General features: G+C 33.4%; 1 pseudogene across 1 annotated transcript; it reads right to left on the minus strand.

Annotated features, from left to right (window-relative positions):
- Window positions 1-15,578: 15,578 nt before the first annotated feature.
- Window positions 15,579-16,957, minus strand: LOC130835749 (hsc70-interacting protein-like; annotated as a pseudogene). The gene has a single exon (XR_009049023.1). The product of XR_009049023.1 is annotated as a hsc70-interacting protein-like (transcript).
- Window positions 16,958-17,724: the final 767 nt, after the last annotated feature.

The following is a 17,724-nucleotide window of genomic DNA, read 5'->3' on the forward strand; positions in this document are numbered from 1 at the left end:
ACTTAAATCTGAACTGCTAATATAGGGATATTAGCAGACAAGAATATGAACATATAATTAATATATAATCTAATTTTCAACAGAATAAATTTTTTTTTGTGTGTGTGTGTGAATGAAATATCCCAATTTCAGTGATGAGATTAAATGCAGTCTAAAAGCAGGATGTGGGGCTAACAGGGTAGACTATGCAAAACCCACCTGCATGCTCTATTTGGCTTATAGGACACAGTTTGGAACATCTATAGAATATAATCTTTTCTAGTATAAGAAGAATAGCAACAGCTAAGAGATTTAAAAAAAAATGTTTTGTATGTGTCACTATTCTAAAGACTTTACATTTACTCCTTACAAAAAAACAGACTGAGAAATAGAGACACATAAATGTTAAGTAACTTGACAGGAATCAAGACATCTCTCTAGGCCCATCACTTATCAACAGGCAGCTTATCTATTCACAGTGTCCGCATTGACTTAATTGGAGTCCTCTCTGTTTCAGAGAGAAGGGAAGGTAGTTATTCACAATCCGTGGCCTAATTTCTGGGGTTAATGAGAAATTCTTTTAATTTGGCTTTAATAGATTGTGGTAATGTTCCCTACATCATACTTATTGCAATCACAGACAGAATGATATTATGAACATTTTTCAGATAAACTTAAAAAAAGAAAAACTGCTAAACCCTAGAATGGCTTTTTTCCCTTGGTGACTTCCTTTTCTGATCTTATAGCAATACCTTTTACATACCTATTCCCCATTGGTCTGTTTACTTTGAGTTCGTTATTGCTGAAACAATAGAGAAACCTTTTCCTCCAGTAAACAGCGTACTGGCAGAGTGGTATGGGCAATAAATCTCTTCAGTATCAGATCTAGGGGAGCATCAGAACCTGATCAAATATACTTCCAAATAGGACCCAGATTAAAAAATATATATATTGTTACTTTTTACTGTTTATTTCAAGTCAGTTGTGCTAATTAAGAAATACTTAAATTAGTAGAAATTTTATTCAATTTCCATTGATGTTATGAAATTTTGTCTTTTTAAAATAAGAGCAATCTGGGCTTGAATATAAGTACTGTCTAATCATGGCAAAGCATTGGGCTAAATATAATTATGACCTTTTAAGCATCATAAACTGAAAATCAAAATGTTTATGTATGGAGCCCAAAGGAATAGACAGCATGAACCTTTTCAATCCAGACTTTCATTCTCCAAAATAGACGTTTTTTCAGCTAAACTATTGTACCTATATATTTCCTTTATTTTATATATTTTGAGGAGAATTACGAGGAGAAGTAAATGTTTTCATATATATTAGGATGACTCATTAAATCTCTCCTCATTCAATAATGCAAATTTTCTTTATCTCATATAATCTCATAATGCATATTCTAACTTCAATTTTACTTCCACATTTAGATGTCTTTCTTATAAATTTGGCTTTTATTTGCATTATATAATGTAATAAAAATAAATACAAATTTTTCTTTCTATAAAAATAAATACAACCATTTTGTATTTTTGTATTGTAATTAAGGATCCCTTTCCCACTTTTCTGATTTTTAATGTGCACAAAGCTATCTTAAATACAGCAATGGTTAGTCAATAAATGTTTCATGGTTATGAATAGTTAGGATAAAATAATCTGCATCTTGGACAGTATATTTTTATGCATATTCACGTACAGCTTCTGCCTTTTTTTCTTGGCCTGTTTTAATATCATCTCATATATCCACATGGGTCTTTAATTTCAGAATTTATCAAAACTTCAGGAGAGGACATATAAATGTGAATTAAAGCTGCTGCTTTCATTGAATACTACATTAAGCTTCCAGAGAGGAAATGGTTTATATGAATTATCTTAAAAGACAAATTGAAACATAGCATGATATTTAGAATATAAAATTATAAAACTACTTGCTGCAAAAAACTATATAATAAAGGGTAAATGATGGTCCTCTGAAAATTAAATTATACTATTAGCAAATGATGAAATAAACCAGAGAAAACTTAAAGCTAAAATTGGATTCTTGTGCAGTAGGACTTGATTACAATCATATAAAGACATCCTCACCTATTGAAATTTTTTGTCTCAAAGAATGAGAACCAAAAATAAAACAGTAGGTTAGGTATTTATTAGCAAATGAGTTATTTTAAAATAAGGGTTTTAAAAACAAAATAATGTTAAATGTCCACCAAAGATTGTACATGTATCAGTACCATACAACATCCACTATTAGATAAATTTATAAACACACATTTTGGTCACTTGCCATTAACTGTTTATTAACACAATTTTTTTTTTCTGATTCAATGTTCACAAAGCAAACTGATAAAATCAATTGCCTGGCTTTACATAGGTATTGCATAAGAAGAAAACTGAAATAAACTGATATTAAAAGCAGTCAGTGAAAGACAAGCTAATGAACACAAAAATGTTACAGTGTATGTAGATGTAGATGTGTGTATGGATGTGGGTGTCTATATGTGATGTACTTGTACTTTACTTTATGAGTAATCTCTAAGAAAATGTAAAGTGAAACAAGATATTAATAATTTACCTTGGTATAAAAAGCTTCTTAATTCCATGATTAATTAGTTTGTTTTTAATGTAACATTTCAACTAATTTAATATTAAAATGTGCCATTCATAAGTCTCCTGTGAATCATTATAGAAAAAAATTAATCTAGTGACTGGGATATGAATAGAGGAAAATTATTTCCTGCAGTAATAACCAGGCATTCCTTGTCAGTGACATTAATGATATAATAAACCCTTCCTTAACTCTAGTGTTCCAATGGTTATGTTACATTGAAAGGAATTCCAAAAGCCTTTTCGAAGTTAAAGAAATCACGCAGTCCCCTTTCCCATGGGCAGTAATAAACCACACCCCTAATCATTTTTCAACTGTACTCATTTGTAACCAAATTTTCAGCCTTAGACAGTCACCATCTCATTGGAGTTCTTAATAATACTGGCAATGTAAATTCTCTAGAGCATCTCTAGGGAAACAGAACTGAAAACTCCATAAATACAGTATTTTTAACCACTAGCAATGTAAGCATTGTCACTCCCATCTTCTACAGCTTAGCGGCACAAAATGAAAGAGCACTGCAACTCACATTTCAGAAATTAGATAGTTCACCTTTAAAACAGTTCCAGAAAGCAAGTGGACTGTTGGAATGTAAAGGAGTAGGAAAAGAAGGCCAGAAAGAGGTTGCTTCAGATCTGCAACATACACATATAAGGCGACCTTTTAAAAAGCTATTGTGTATTTATCTCCCTCTTCTCATTACTTCTATCAACTCCTCTAAAGACATATCATGTGTAAAGCACTATGAAAGTCTCTTATCTTAAACAGATACAATTAAGTGTAGGAGAAAAGATAAAAATGAGTGGATACAGCCAGAGAGAATATAAAGTGCTCACTAAAGGTGTTTCTTGTAGTGTAGACATTAATTAATTAGGATACTGCTAACAAAATTAAGTTGTCTTTCTTTGGATTCTAGTTGATTTGGTGAAATAAAAGATATTAAAAGCACTAAAAAGTACATTTCTCTACTTCAAACCTATCACATAGAACAAAGACTTAAAAAAGAGAGCAGAGAAAGGAAGAACAAACAAAAAATTTTACAGAAAAGGATAAGCACAGTGTCAGAAGCATTACTGACAAGTCCGGTGAAATCTGAACTCCAAAAGGAGGATTAAAATATTCACATTAAGTCAATACGGGTAAGAGTGTCTTACTGAAATGACATCCTTTGGTGTAACTATGGTAGCATACAAGTTCTAGTGCATTCATCATGTCCATGAGATGTACAATCATTTAACACTGTCTTTGTCATGAACATGAAAATTACTGTGATTAGATTAGCCACCACACAGCCAGCTTAGATCTGTTCGTGTGCCATCTTTCCATCAATTTGCAAAAAAATAATTCCACTTTTCAGTCAACGAGGAAATGGGACAATTTCCGTCTTCGGGGTAGATCTTCCCAATCCCCACCTTCACCTCCTGCAGCAGGAATATTGTCATACCACACTAAAGTTTTTGCATTTAAAATTTACAGCCACCTGGGGACCCATAAATAACCCCAATAATCCTTTTCATTCAACAGTATTTGGAATTGGCCATATGATAATGTGGTCCTATTTGTTATTGCTAAAACTAATTCAATAATGACTCAGCATACTTCTGCTTACCATTCCTTCAAAAAAACATTTTAATTTTATAACAGGATACTCTCTGCATTTTGCAGTCACCTGACCATGGCTTCCATCTACCTATAGAGATTTTTTTAGTTTCAGATTATTTCAAATGGCTTCAGTTGAGTTACTTTGTGAGTTAAGGTAAGATCTGTCCAGATAGCCAATACTTAAGGAGGCTTCCAGACAAAGGATTTTTCTAGGACTACTATAACCCCTTATTTTAGAAATTTAGCTTTTACCAGGGCTCTTAACAAATGTCAGGGAACAGAATATTTTTCTTATTTACCACCTGCCTTGAATTTCTTCCACTTATCCATTTCAGCCAGGTCTAGTTTCATTTCTTTCAAGTTCCTTCCATAAACATATCACATATAATCCAATCCAAGCCTTTACCACTTTATATGGAGATTGAGTAAACAATCATTCTAGAATCAAGTCCTCTTCATGCTTCTCTTTATCCCCTCTTTGTCTGCCAGAAAGTACCTCAGCCATTATAATTGATGGGTCAAATGCCCACTAAGTTCATATGATTAAACCTATGCCCCCAAGGTGATAGCAGTAGGGGGTGGGATAATGAGAGGTGATTAGCTCATAAGGGCTCTGTCATGTGTGAGATGAATGCCCTCATAAAGGAAGCCAAGGAGAGCTCCCTTGCCTGCTTCCACCATACAAGGACACAGCTCCATCTACAAACCAGAAAGTGTGCCCTTACCAGCCACAACATGAATTTGTCAGTATCATGATCTTACACTTCCCAGCCTCCAAATCTGTTAGAAATATGTGTTTGTTTTTTATAATCTACCCAGTCTATGGTATTCTGTTAGAGCAGCTAAAACTATCTAGAAGACAATGTTGCTAAAATGTCAATGTGAAATAGTACAAGGATAAGGTGGTTACATCAGACTCACAGAATTCAGAGGTCTTAGCCAGTACAAAACTTTGCTAGAGCTTTCAAGGAGACAGAGGAGAAAAAGTGGAGAGTGGCTTAAGACATCCAAAGGGCTCTGTATGTTCTTTCTGGCCAAAACAGGAAGCACTCTGGCCAGGATTCTCATATAAAGACTCTAAGTGTAAATTCTCATTAAACTTACACACATGAAGCTGTTTTGGCCATAATACATCTCCAGTTTATACTCAGATAGTTACCATGGTGCATGTGACAGTGTCTGACGAGTCATGGGTCATGTTTTGATAGATCCCAGGTCTAGAAAGAACTACTACTCACCATTTCCTTTCCAGAGAGAAAAATCATTAGTAGCTGCCACAGAGCCTCCAGGAGGAATGAAGAAAGATGACAAACAAAACCATATAGTAATCAGAACTTCATGAATTTTGTTTTAAAACTGGTGTAGTTTATTGTTTAAAGAATGGAATAATATACGCTTAATTTACAAATTTAGATTCTTAAAGTTAAAATAATAAATACATAATATTAACAATGGGATGTAGGATGCTTAAAATTACTATCCAAATAAATGGTTGAAATATTTATCAAAGAAGGTTTATTCATACATCTTATGCCTGTTATTAAACATTTAAAGAAAAGCACAGAGCTTTTCTTAAAGATAATTTGAAACACTTTCCTTGCATCTAGATATAATTGTATTTGAAAAAATAATAATAGTAATAATAATTATCAAATAGATATCAAATACATCACTATTAAAACTGCTATCATATAAGAGCATTTAGTGTATTCCAAGTACTGTGTGAAGAATTTATGTTCTTTTTTTTCTCTCTCTCTCTGTCCATACATATACATATAAAGCATATATATACATATATATGTGTGTATATATATAAAATCTCATTACTCATCAAATAAATATTTGGAGACATGATCTTCAAAAAAGAAAAGAGCTTGCTCTCAGTCATAGTCATGAAGGGACAGAAAAGATGTTTGAAATCAGATCTCTTACTCCAAAGCAAATCCTGTCAATTTTGCCTTGTCTAATAGAAAGCTAGACAGAATCAAATTTATGCTCATCTCAAAAGAGTTGGGTATAATTTTTAAAATTTTTCTATTCTTTAAGTGACTTGCATAAAATTAAATTAAGATAGGAATAAGATTAAATATTTAGAAGAATTCCCTGATGAAGCCAGTGACAAGGTGAATCTGGGATTTCTTTGTCAAATGACCTTTAATAAATTATTCAATTTTTGTTCTAGATATACTATCCAAATGTTCTGTTTATTATATTATTAGATGTGGTAAATTGCATATTTTGGGGAGTTTTTCTGTTCACCCAAATTGTCAGTATAGAATAGACTTGTTGGTATAAAATAGATTTCCAATATACTTTATTGAGATCTTTTCCTTTCAATAGCATTTCCTGCCATCCAACTTACTACTAAGACATATTTCAATCAGAATTTTTCTCTTCCTTCTCTGTCATAATAAGCTAATGAACAAAAAATGTACTTTTGAAAATAAAATAAAAATTTAAAAAAGCCATTAAACACACACAAAAAAAACAAGTAATTCACCAGGCTTTTTTTCATGAGATTTTATCCAGGTCTGCCATATGTACACAAACTGTATCCTAACTGCCCTGAGCTGTTAAACAGTTTTGAAAGATAATCTTATAAGTGATATAACATAAAATTGAGAACCACCAAAGAAATATTTCAAAGGATACTTATTTGAAAAAGAACAAGACAGATTTCATTCAGATCACTGCAGCAGGGGAAAGAAACTCCCATATAGAACTAGTTCAACTCCTCTGAAACAAGAGATGGGAGGTTTTTTAAGTGTTTGGGTAAGCCAGTGGAAAAGCACTGGAGAACATTAGGGGAAACCTTGGCTAATGTAATTAGACTATCAGTATTTGCTAACTGGCTAATTGGTACTTATCAAAATTAATGTCTTACCCTCCATGGGAAATTATTTTTCAAAGAGATGGTTCACAGGTCATTGAGAAAGGCATTCCTGTATTGCAAAACTGGCAACAGGCTGGGAGAAGATTTACATCTCAAGGGGCAGAGATAGAGTTTACAATTTCAAACTTTCTAAATATATGCTCAAAGAATAGGAAGGTCAGGGACCTATCTTGAGAAAGAACCCTCCTGCACTGTTGGTGGGAATGTAATGTGATACAGCCACTATGGAAAACAGTATGGAGATTCCTTAAAAAACTAAAAATAGAACTACCATATGACCCAGCAATCCCACTATTGGGCATATACCCTGAGAAAACCATAATTCAAAAAGACACATACCATAATATTCACTGCAGCACTATTTACAGTAGCCAAGACATAGAAGCAACCTAAATGTCCACAAACAGATGAATGGATAAAGAAGATGTGGCACGTATATACAATGGAATATTACTCAGCCATAAAAAATGAACAAACCTGAGTTATATGTAGTGAGGTGGATGGACCTGGAGTCTGTCATACAAAGTGAAGTGTCAGAAAGAGAAAAAACAAATACCATATGCTAACACAATTATAAGGAACCTAGAAAAATGGTACTGATGAACCCAGTGGCAGGGCAAGAATAAAGATGCAGATATAGAGAATGGACTTGAGGACACAGGGTGTAGGGGGGGGAGTGGAAGCTGGGACCAAGTGAGAGAGTAGTATTGACAATACACACTACCAAATGTAAAATAGACGGCTAGTAGGAAGCTGCTGTATAACACAGGGAGATCAACTCAATGATTAGTGATGACCTAGAGGGGTGGGATAGGGAGGGTGGGAAGGAGGCTTAAGAGGGAGAGGATATGGGGATATATGCATAAATACAGCTGATTCACTTTGTTGTGCAGCAGGAACTGGCAAAACAGTGTAAAGCAATTATACTCCAATAAAGATCTGAAAACAAACAAACAAAAAAAACTGTCTAAATTTTGGTCAAGCTGACGGGAACATTATTGAAACCATATTGGTCAGCACCTTGGGACACAGGATAGGTAGATACTAGGAAAATCCTGTGTTAGTAACAATGATGACAATAGCAGATGAATCAGACTTGGGCTCCTGGGCTTGGGAATGGAAGTGGAAATGTTACTCCTTCCAAACTGACCACCTATTTGACATTTTGCAATATTATTATTATTATTATTATTATTATTATTTGTACAGTTCATCTGGGATAGTAGCATCAAGAGGGAAACTTAACAATACCTGATAATCTTGAATGCTATAGCTTTTCTTTTCTTTTTTTAAAAATATTATTTATTTATTTAATTTCTTATTGGCCACATTGGGTCTTCATCACTGCATGAGAGTTTTCTCTGTAGTTATGGTGAGCAGTGGCTACGCTTCCTTGTGGCATGTGGACTTCTCATTTTTATGGCCTCTTTTGTTGTGGAGCATAGGCTCTAGGCATGTGGGGTTCAGTAGTTGTGGAGTTAAAGCTCAGTAATTGTGACTCACAGGCTCTAGAGTGCAGACTCACTAGTTGCGGCGCATGGGCTTAGTTGCTCTGTGGCATATTGGGATCTTGCCAGACCAGGGATTGAACCTGTGTCCCCTGCATTGGCAGGCAGATTCTTAACCATTGTGCCACCAGGGAAGTCCTATAGCTTTTCAATAAATATAGATTTATCAAAACATAAAACAAATTGTATTCCATTTATACACTGACACTGCTGATGGGGTCATATCAATTAGACTCCATTTTCCAAAAGCTATTTAAAAGATTTGTCTGTGGCATTTTTGCATCAGGAGACATTCTTTGGATAAATTTTATCCTGCATACATATATGTGTATATAAACACACACATGTATATATGATATGTATATAGTGTGTATATGTATATACATATGCACTAATATGTAATGTATATATTACATATGTATATATGTATATATATATACATATACGCTAATGACAGGTATAGTGCTATCCCCTATGAGAAGTGATTTTTTTGGTTCCAAAATTCAACCAATTAAGGAGAAGGTGGATTTCCTTAAACCTGAGTTATTTTCTTCCTTGAAGGTCCACAAAGAGGGTGGAATATAGTTTTTGGTTGTAAAATAAAATTGACTGAACTTTTTTCATTCTACTTTATTAGGTGGTTTTCTCTGAGGTATGTTAAATTTTTCTCTACTGGACCTTTAATAAACAAAATATACAAACATATAAACAATAATCCAAGCCATTTTGAAAGTGGATAGTGATTTTCTTTCTCTACCTAAGCATTTTCTTGGCATAAGAAAAGAATGTGTAAATGAGGAGACAGAGAAGGTAGAAGTATAGAAACCCTCTCCTAAGGACTTGAAGAACCTTTGCAAAAAGGTCTGTAAGGTATCTGAAATGATCACCTATGATTGGCTGCAGAGTCCAATAAATGAAGAGTGAGAGAATTTCTTATGGTTGTCCATAAAATTTAACCCAATGCTTCATGATATTTACTAGTGACTTCCATATGATGACTGTGCCTTCTCTTAAATTCAATGAATTATATTCTCATTTAAAATAAATCACACGTTATTTGAGTGGTAATAGGGCACACATCTGTTGCATGGCAGATGTTTCCAATGTTATAGATATACTCTTCATAGTTTACAAACATATTGCTTCTGAATAATTTATTAGCTTACACATTTTACTTTTAATTTAAATAAACAAATAACATATTTGATTTTGAGAGAAATTGAAATTAACTTCTTGGCTGGAAAATACAACTGTAACTTAAATACAAGAATTGTTATCCACATGATTATTTTATTTTAAAAAGGTACATAATATACATTAAAGCTGCCTAGATTTTTATGCCTTTAATTATCCAGCTATCCATGAATTTAAGTATTGTGAAACAAAGTTACTGTGTAGAACTGAAATATAAATTATAGTTTTTATATTATTCACTCTCCTGTTATTTGTGGTAAAGACACTGAAAGTACAATTATAAAATTATGGAATTTTCTTACTACATCTAAAGTTTTAATAAGAAACAATGAAATGTTATCATCTGTCCTATTTCACAGTGACCTGGGTATGACCAATAAAGTATATTCTATTATTTTTGCTTTAATAATGATACATTAAGACTTTTATGTGTGTCTAAAATGAGGTAATTGTAAAATGTCAATATTCATTACACTACAAGACTTGGAATATTCATTCAGTTTTTCATAGACTGTCATAATAATTATATCTAGAGAGAAGTTTAACTTTCCCTCCTCTGCCCTCTGTTTTCCACCTTAGTGATAGGAAGAGGTAATGTATGGGGTTTTGATGCCTTGGGGTAAAGCCAGTAATCTGAGATGATGGTCATGATTTTCTTGAGTGCTGATATTTTCTTTATCTTTGGCTTTCAGATTAAATGAGGCTTGACCATTGAGGTTACAATGAACTGAAAGTTTAAGTAGGCAAGTATGCAGTTACTGATAATTAAATTAAAAAGTTACTGATGATTAAACTAAATCAACCACTTCAAACAGTTCCATTCCCACTGAGCCACAGATTTCGGTGATTGCCATTTCTGAAATGTTATTTTGACCAAAGTTATGCATTGCCATGTCTATACATAAAGATAGAAAAAATTGTCTCCTTGATGAAATATAATAGATGAGAGATTAACTTTTATTCTATTTCACTGGTTCTTCTTTCCTTTTTTTTTTCCTGTTTTGTTTTGTTTTGTTTTGCTTTTGTTTTTGCTGACTCCCTTACACATTCAACATGATCATAAGACCCATATATTTCTCAAATACTTTAAGAAAAACACGACTATCACTTTATTCGCAGCATTGTTTTCATTGTCAAGTTTATTTGATCTGCCTCTTGTATTTAGTTTCTTCCATGAAATACTGTATAGTTTTGTTATATTTTATGTTGTATTTTTCTGTATTATATCAAAAACAAAAACATAGTATGTATTTTATTGGTTGGGAGGTAAATATTGAGTTTGCTCATCTTTGTTTTTAAGTTACTTATTTGTGGAAAATTATGTGACAGGTAGAAAGTTGATCACTTTACATGCATTTTCTGTATTAAGCCCATTATGCAGATAAGAACTGAGACTTAGGGATATTATATGATTTGCATCAGGCACCAAGGCTAACTACATAAGAGAGACCAACTACTGGATAAATGGACTGTGCGTCATTGAATCAACAAGACACAAACACAACTAGTAATCTTCACATAAAATTAGTGGACTGGCATTCATAAGTAGAAATATACAATCCCAAGACAGGGACAAAGACAAAAGTTTAAGTAGAAGAAAAATTCACAAGAATAAGATTCAAATGTATTAGAAATGGAAATAAGTATAGGGGTTGAGTGATTTTGTTTTGTTTTTATTTTTTCCCTAGAAACATTAATCTCTTTTACATATATTTTGATACATTCCTGTAATCATAACATGCAATTTCCTACTTGGCCCTGTGTGTGCAAATAAAAATGTGTTCATCAACATAAATTTTAGAAAGCACATGTGGAATATAAACCTCTATAATCTATTTACACTAACAAATATTTGATTATCCCCTTCAATTAAGTAGCCATTTTTACTTTTAAATGTAAATATACACTTTGTTTTTTACTTAAAGTTTTAAACATAATGTGGAGTAATGCAACTTTATAATAACACTTTTATGTACAGCAGCTACCTTTCTTTAACTAGTTACTCTTTTCCAAATTTTACTTTTTTTCTTCCTGGGTACACTTATGTCAATTAACAAACTCCTCACATTTCTCTTCACCCAGTTTGAATATAGTTAATAATTTATTTATACTCATTTTAATGTAATAAAACATTAATTATATTTTCTAGAGGATATTTGTCTCCCTGTATCTTTAGTAGCATCCTGAGAAGTTATTAATTGCCTCAGGTGAATTTAAATACAAATTAGAATACAAAAAACTAAAAAGAAAAAAAAGTAATAAATGCCCCCCAAATAATTATTACAATTAATGTTAAGTTGTTCATTAATATTTTCAATATTGCTTGCTAATGCTTTTGCTTTACATGTCCTTTAATATTTAGGAATTAATTTTATGACATTGATTTTAAAACCATCATAAGCACAAGATCTCATAACTGAAAAAATTTCTTCTGCAATTCTTAAGAATTTAAAATAGGGGTATTCATAGCAATAGTATAAAACCTCTAAAATTTTAAGCTCACATCTAACAATAGATAAAAAGAAGAAAGTAATGTGAAAGATAATTTTGAATTAGAAAGCTTTTGTACACAAGTATATGGAAATATTTTCCAAATATATCTGTGCTTTAATTATGCTTTTGGAAAACTTGACTGGCATTTAATTCATTAAGTTCCTTTTACTGTAAGAATGACTTCTTGTTATTATTTTCTAATGAATGTTCATTTCTTATTCACTTATATACATTAAATTACCTTATAAAATTTTAGTTCCATACTATAATGAATTATAGCTGGAGAAACATGTCATGTTGCCAGTCTCAAATATGTTCTGGCTCATTGATTTTTATATCCTACTAATGTAATTTGTTTAATTCATAATGTTACATATAAATAATTTTATTGTTATTATCACAACAGTAATTTAGGGTATTCCAAAGCAGTATAAATCTAAATGTAAATCAAAAATTGATTTTGATGAATATTTAATTGAGCTAAATTCACATCTAAAATAAATAAAAATGTTTTAGTGATTAGAAGATATGGAAATAGAAATCTATTCTTCAAGGTGAATCAATAATTAAGGATTAAAAAAATGTTTGTCTTTATATATAATCATTGTCAATTATTTTAATTGCCTGTTCTCTCCTTAATTATAATCCAATCTTATTTTGTTTTCAGTAACATTGGAAATAGCAACTGGAGAATGATCTATTAAGCATGACACACAAAACTTCATATTTAATAATCAATGGCTATGAATGGATACATTTTGTATTCCAACATTTTATAAGAAGAGAGAAAATGTAAAGTCACTGCATGTCATTGTACTACAATAACTAAGATTGAATAAAATGAAAACTAAATATTGCTGAAACTTTGGCACATACTGTGTTTGTAGTTACATATGTAAGACAGAAAGTTAAAATATGTTAAAGTATGTTCTTAGTTTTGAACATTCAAAGAAGAGCACATTTGAATTAAGTATAATTCATTCAAACAATATCATTAACTAGCAACTTATTTATAAGGATGATAAAAGGAAAAAAAAGAGAGAGATGTTAATTTTCCCCATAGTATTTGTCGACCAGCAGGGAAGAAAGAGATTAGGCTTGCAAAAAAAGAATGGGAATAAATTTTGTTGCCTGAAGGAGATACTAACTTACCCTTAAATGAGGATCTAGAAGCTACAGGAAGAATGAACACATCTGGAGGGTAAAGTAAGACTGGTTTGCCTGTTTCATAAAGACTGAGAAGGGAGAAGAAAATGGAAGGTGTCTATAGAAGAGGACAGGGTCTAAATTTAAATAAAAAGCTGATCAAAAAAACTATTAAACTTTAATACAAATGAAGTTTTACAAGGAACTTACTTTTAGTATTCTTTACAAATTAATTTAGCCAATATAGATGTCCAAGCCCAATATATCAATATATGAATAGCCCAATTATTATTCATAGTTTCAATCTGCATATTCAAGGTCTAAAATTTTTTCCAGACTTCTTCATAAATTCCATTGAATTATGGTAGAGTTTTAAAGGGATGTCAGTGTCTTCCCTTTGCAATTAAATCTTTGCAATTAGTTCTGACACCTATAATCATGGAAAAGAAGTCAAATCCTTATTTTCTTATAACAGAATATTAATATTGAAGACACATTGTATTCTCTTTTTTCTCCAAGGTATCCATTTCCAGTGGCTTCTTTTTTTTCTCTATTCCTCATTCCTAGTCCACCTCACTTTGTTTCCCTTTAACATGTATTCTCTTATATCTAATCTCTTACCTTTTTCACTGTCTCTCTCAATTCTCTCTTTCCTTTCCCTAGCTATATGCTTGTTATAAAATCAGGAAAATAAGCTGGTTCCCACCTAGTTAATGATATGAAGTTTGTTTTTTGAAGTAATTTAAGCAAAGTTATTTTCTATGTTAACATCCCCTTGTTTGCTTTAGAAATCATAAAAAAAAAAAATTGAAGTAAATCTACCTCACTTTATTGCTATTGTCAATTTCTGGACTTTCAAAAACTTAATTTATGACAATAAAACTGCATATCCTAGTCCCAAACACACAGGTGTAGCTTGCAATCTTCAAGCTAGGAAAATTCTCTGCAGGGGCCATATATAACATGTAGATTTGATAACAAACGCAGGATTGCTGCTGAGTGTGTCGGTGCTTTTTGAAATAACAAAAAATAGCACAGGTGGTTTTCTAATACTCCAAAATAACTCTAAAGAAAATGTTTTTTACAGGTATGACATTTGAGTGTAATGTAATAGAATCCTGTCTTGCCAACCAAGGCAGATGTGAGATGGATATCAACCTCAGTCATCTTCGGAAAGAAATTATGTGTTGCTGGCCTCATGACATGCCTCCCACAATCAGTTGTTGTCCTGCATACTGTGGTTCTATTTCCATTGGGGAGAGGCTACTATCACAGTTAAAAGTCCAGCCGCTCTCAGAAGCCTCACTCACTTAGGAGCGAAGAAAGAGTAACAAATGTTATGAGCGATACTGGATGCAGAATGGACAAATAATTGTTCAGAATTTTTCTTCTTCCTTCTTTCCTGTTTAAGGAATTATCCATAAAAGTCCTCATTCGCATCTGCCAGTGGAGATATCTTTCAGCCAATGTCTGGGCAACCTAGACTTAAACACAGGAATTTGGGTTCCTCATGACCAAGGCTAATATGAGAAAGTCAGCATACACCAGCTGCATGGGGTTTTGTGGGAATCTCAAAACATTCAGGTGTTATTTTCCCTGAAAATGATAATGATTCAGTTACTGGGGAAAGAAACATTTCTGTATATAGTGCATCTGTACATAAAAGGGCATGATAATTAATTTTCAATTTTCATTAGTTTTTCTATCCATATCTAAATTTTAGAATGTAAGTTCCATGTGAGGTAAGGAATATCAGTGTGTGAATTTTGACTCTAAGTTATTTGTGCCAGGCCTAGAAAGGCAGAGCAGAGGGTGCCCTCCATATTCTCTTCTGTTTTGGGTAATTTTAAAATCTCTGGTTTGAATAACCCAGCTTTAGGAATTCAGTTTTCTACAGATCCAAAGAGAACATGGGATATATTGATAACATGTGCATTGATAGAACAAAGACAACATTTGAAGGGGATACAAAATAGGTTAGAAGAAAAAAGACATTAAACTTTTCTTGAGATAATACATTATGTCTTAGAGGAAAGGCTCCTCACATATGAAGGGGAAAATGATATCAGAAAGGTCCCGAAAGACATATATAAAAGAAAAAATAAAATGCACTGAATCTTACTGTGTTTTTTTTTTTTTTTTTTGCAGCGATTAACACACCCTTTTGATTTGTTTTAAATATTTTTAAGGTTTAAAAATTGTTTAAAGTTTTTAATTTCTAGTAGGAAAACATTATCTGAATGAATACCCTAATGGCAAACCACTGTAAAATGTTTCAGCTGCATCTGGGGCAGAGGGGCAGGGATTATCTTCAAAGCACCCCAGCTTTCTTCATGAGAAGGTCAGAGGTACACTGGTTTGTATTATTGCGACATCCATTAGGTTATTTAAGCTGCTTTTCCTTCAGCAGGGGCTTTATTTGTCAGAAGGGCTTTATGCTTGCCCTCCAAATTTGGCTGACAATTTACTGATAAGATTCATAACCTGTGGGTTTTTCTGACATTTTGACATATTTGCCGGGTTCTGGGACACATCCTGGAAGGCCAACCATAACTTCTGGATCCTGCATGGCTGCAAGAACCTCTGGATCACTAAGAATTTCATTGAGCCCAGGCATTCCTGCCATTCCAGGCATGCCCCCTCCCATTCCAGGCATTCCTCCAGGAAAATTACCAGGCATTCCCCCAGGAAAGCCACCTGGAAAAGAGCCACACTGAGCTCCTGATTGTGGTCTGGCTTATTCCTCCCTCTGGGCTCTCTCATGTTCTTCCCGAGCCTTCTTAACCCTTTCTAGTCTTTCTCTGATCTCTCGCTCTTCACGTTTTCACTCATACTTTCTCCGATGTTCAGCAATTTTCTGGGCCCTTGGCTGAACTTCTTTCAGTATTGCACTAGCATCTTCATCATAATCCAGCTTACAGGCAAGCGCAAGATCATGGGCAGCTTCCTCCCAATGGCCCAAAAGTCTGTGTGCTTTCCCTCGCCACCTGTATGGCTGAGCTGAATCAGGATTTATTTCAATAGCTCTGCCACAGCATTTGGCTTCTGTAATTTGATGAAGACACTGGCTCTCTTGGCACACAGAATGGCCAAACGAGGATTGAGCTTGATTGCATCTGTGAACAAGTCAATGGCTTTCTGTAGTTCACCATCATTCAGGGCATCAATGGCAGCCATTTTTGTATCATTTGCCTGATCCATCATCTCCTCAGTTACCTCTACATTTTCATCTCCCATTTCTTGAGGGGCATCAGTGTCTGGTTCAATCACACCTTCATTGTCAATTTCTAGATCACTTTCCTCACTTGATGGTTCGTCTGTCTTTATGTTTTCCTCCTCCTTCTTACTATCTGTTTTTTCTTCCTTGGTATTTTCTTCCAATTTAGTTTTATGAGTAGCAGGTGGTATCTTACCCCGCATGCTCTCCACCCACTCCCTCAGGAAGCGCATTTCCTCGGTGTGCAGAACACTCGGGTCCTGCTTGCACATTTTCACGAAGGCTCCAAGCTCGCTCACTTTGCAGGGGTCCATGGTTCGGAAGCAGCGGGCGGCAGCAGCGGGCGGCGGCAGGGGCTGCGGCCCGATTCCAGGCCTGGGTGCCAGCTCAGCGTGACCATGTAAAGGGGCAAATCTTACTGTTTTTAAGAAGGCAACAAACAAAGAGAATCTGCTTTAGATTTTAGCTAGACCACAAACTGATGGAGCCCTAAGGAAATCAGACCAAGTATGAAGCTCAGAGTCTCAGAGAACTGACTGAAATGATTCATTTAGAGGTGACTACATGGCAGGAAATTATGAAGAGGGGATCTCTTAAAATAAGAACTGAAAAATCCAGAGAAAAAGGATATGGGTACATTTAAAAGATTAAAATAGGTATAACCAATCTAGAGCAATTTCAGGAGAAAAGATTCAGAATATCAGCATTATCTGCTTAAAAACTGCTTGAAAAACTACAAAATGACAATTTTATTATGGGTGAGGTTACAGGAATTATTTTTATAACCAAAGAAACATGCTCAAGAAATGTATGGAATTAAGACTATAAGGGAAGGCTGAACAAAGATGGAGGAGAGAGAGAGAGACAATGATGGGTCATTGGATGCTTGATTAATGGGCTAAAATATCCTGTTTGCCACTGTTAAACTTATGAAAGTGGAAGTGCAAAATTATTTTTTGGATGTTTTAGGCATATCACAAGTATATTCACTGTGGGAGCTTAAGTACTTATTTAATAAATGTACTTTACTAACTTCATATTATTTATTTAATATTAAAAATTAAATATTTATTAATTAATA

This window comes from Hippopotamus amphibius, chromosome 14 (assembly GCF_030028045.1).
Source record: "Hippopotamus amphibius kiboko isolate mHipAmp2 chromosome 14, mHipAmp2.hap2, whole genome shotgun sequence".
NCBI classification, from domain to species: domain Eukaryota; kingdom Metazoa; phylum Chordata; class Mammalia; order Artiodactyla; family Hippopotamidae; genus Hippopotamus; species Hippopotamus amphibius.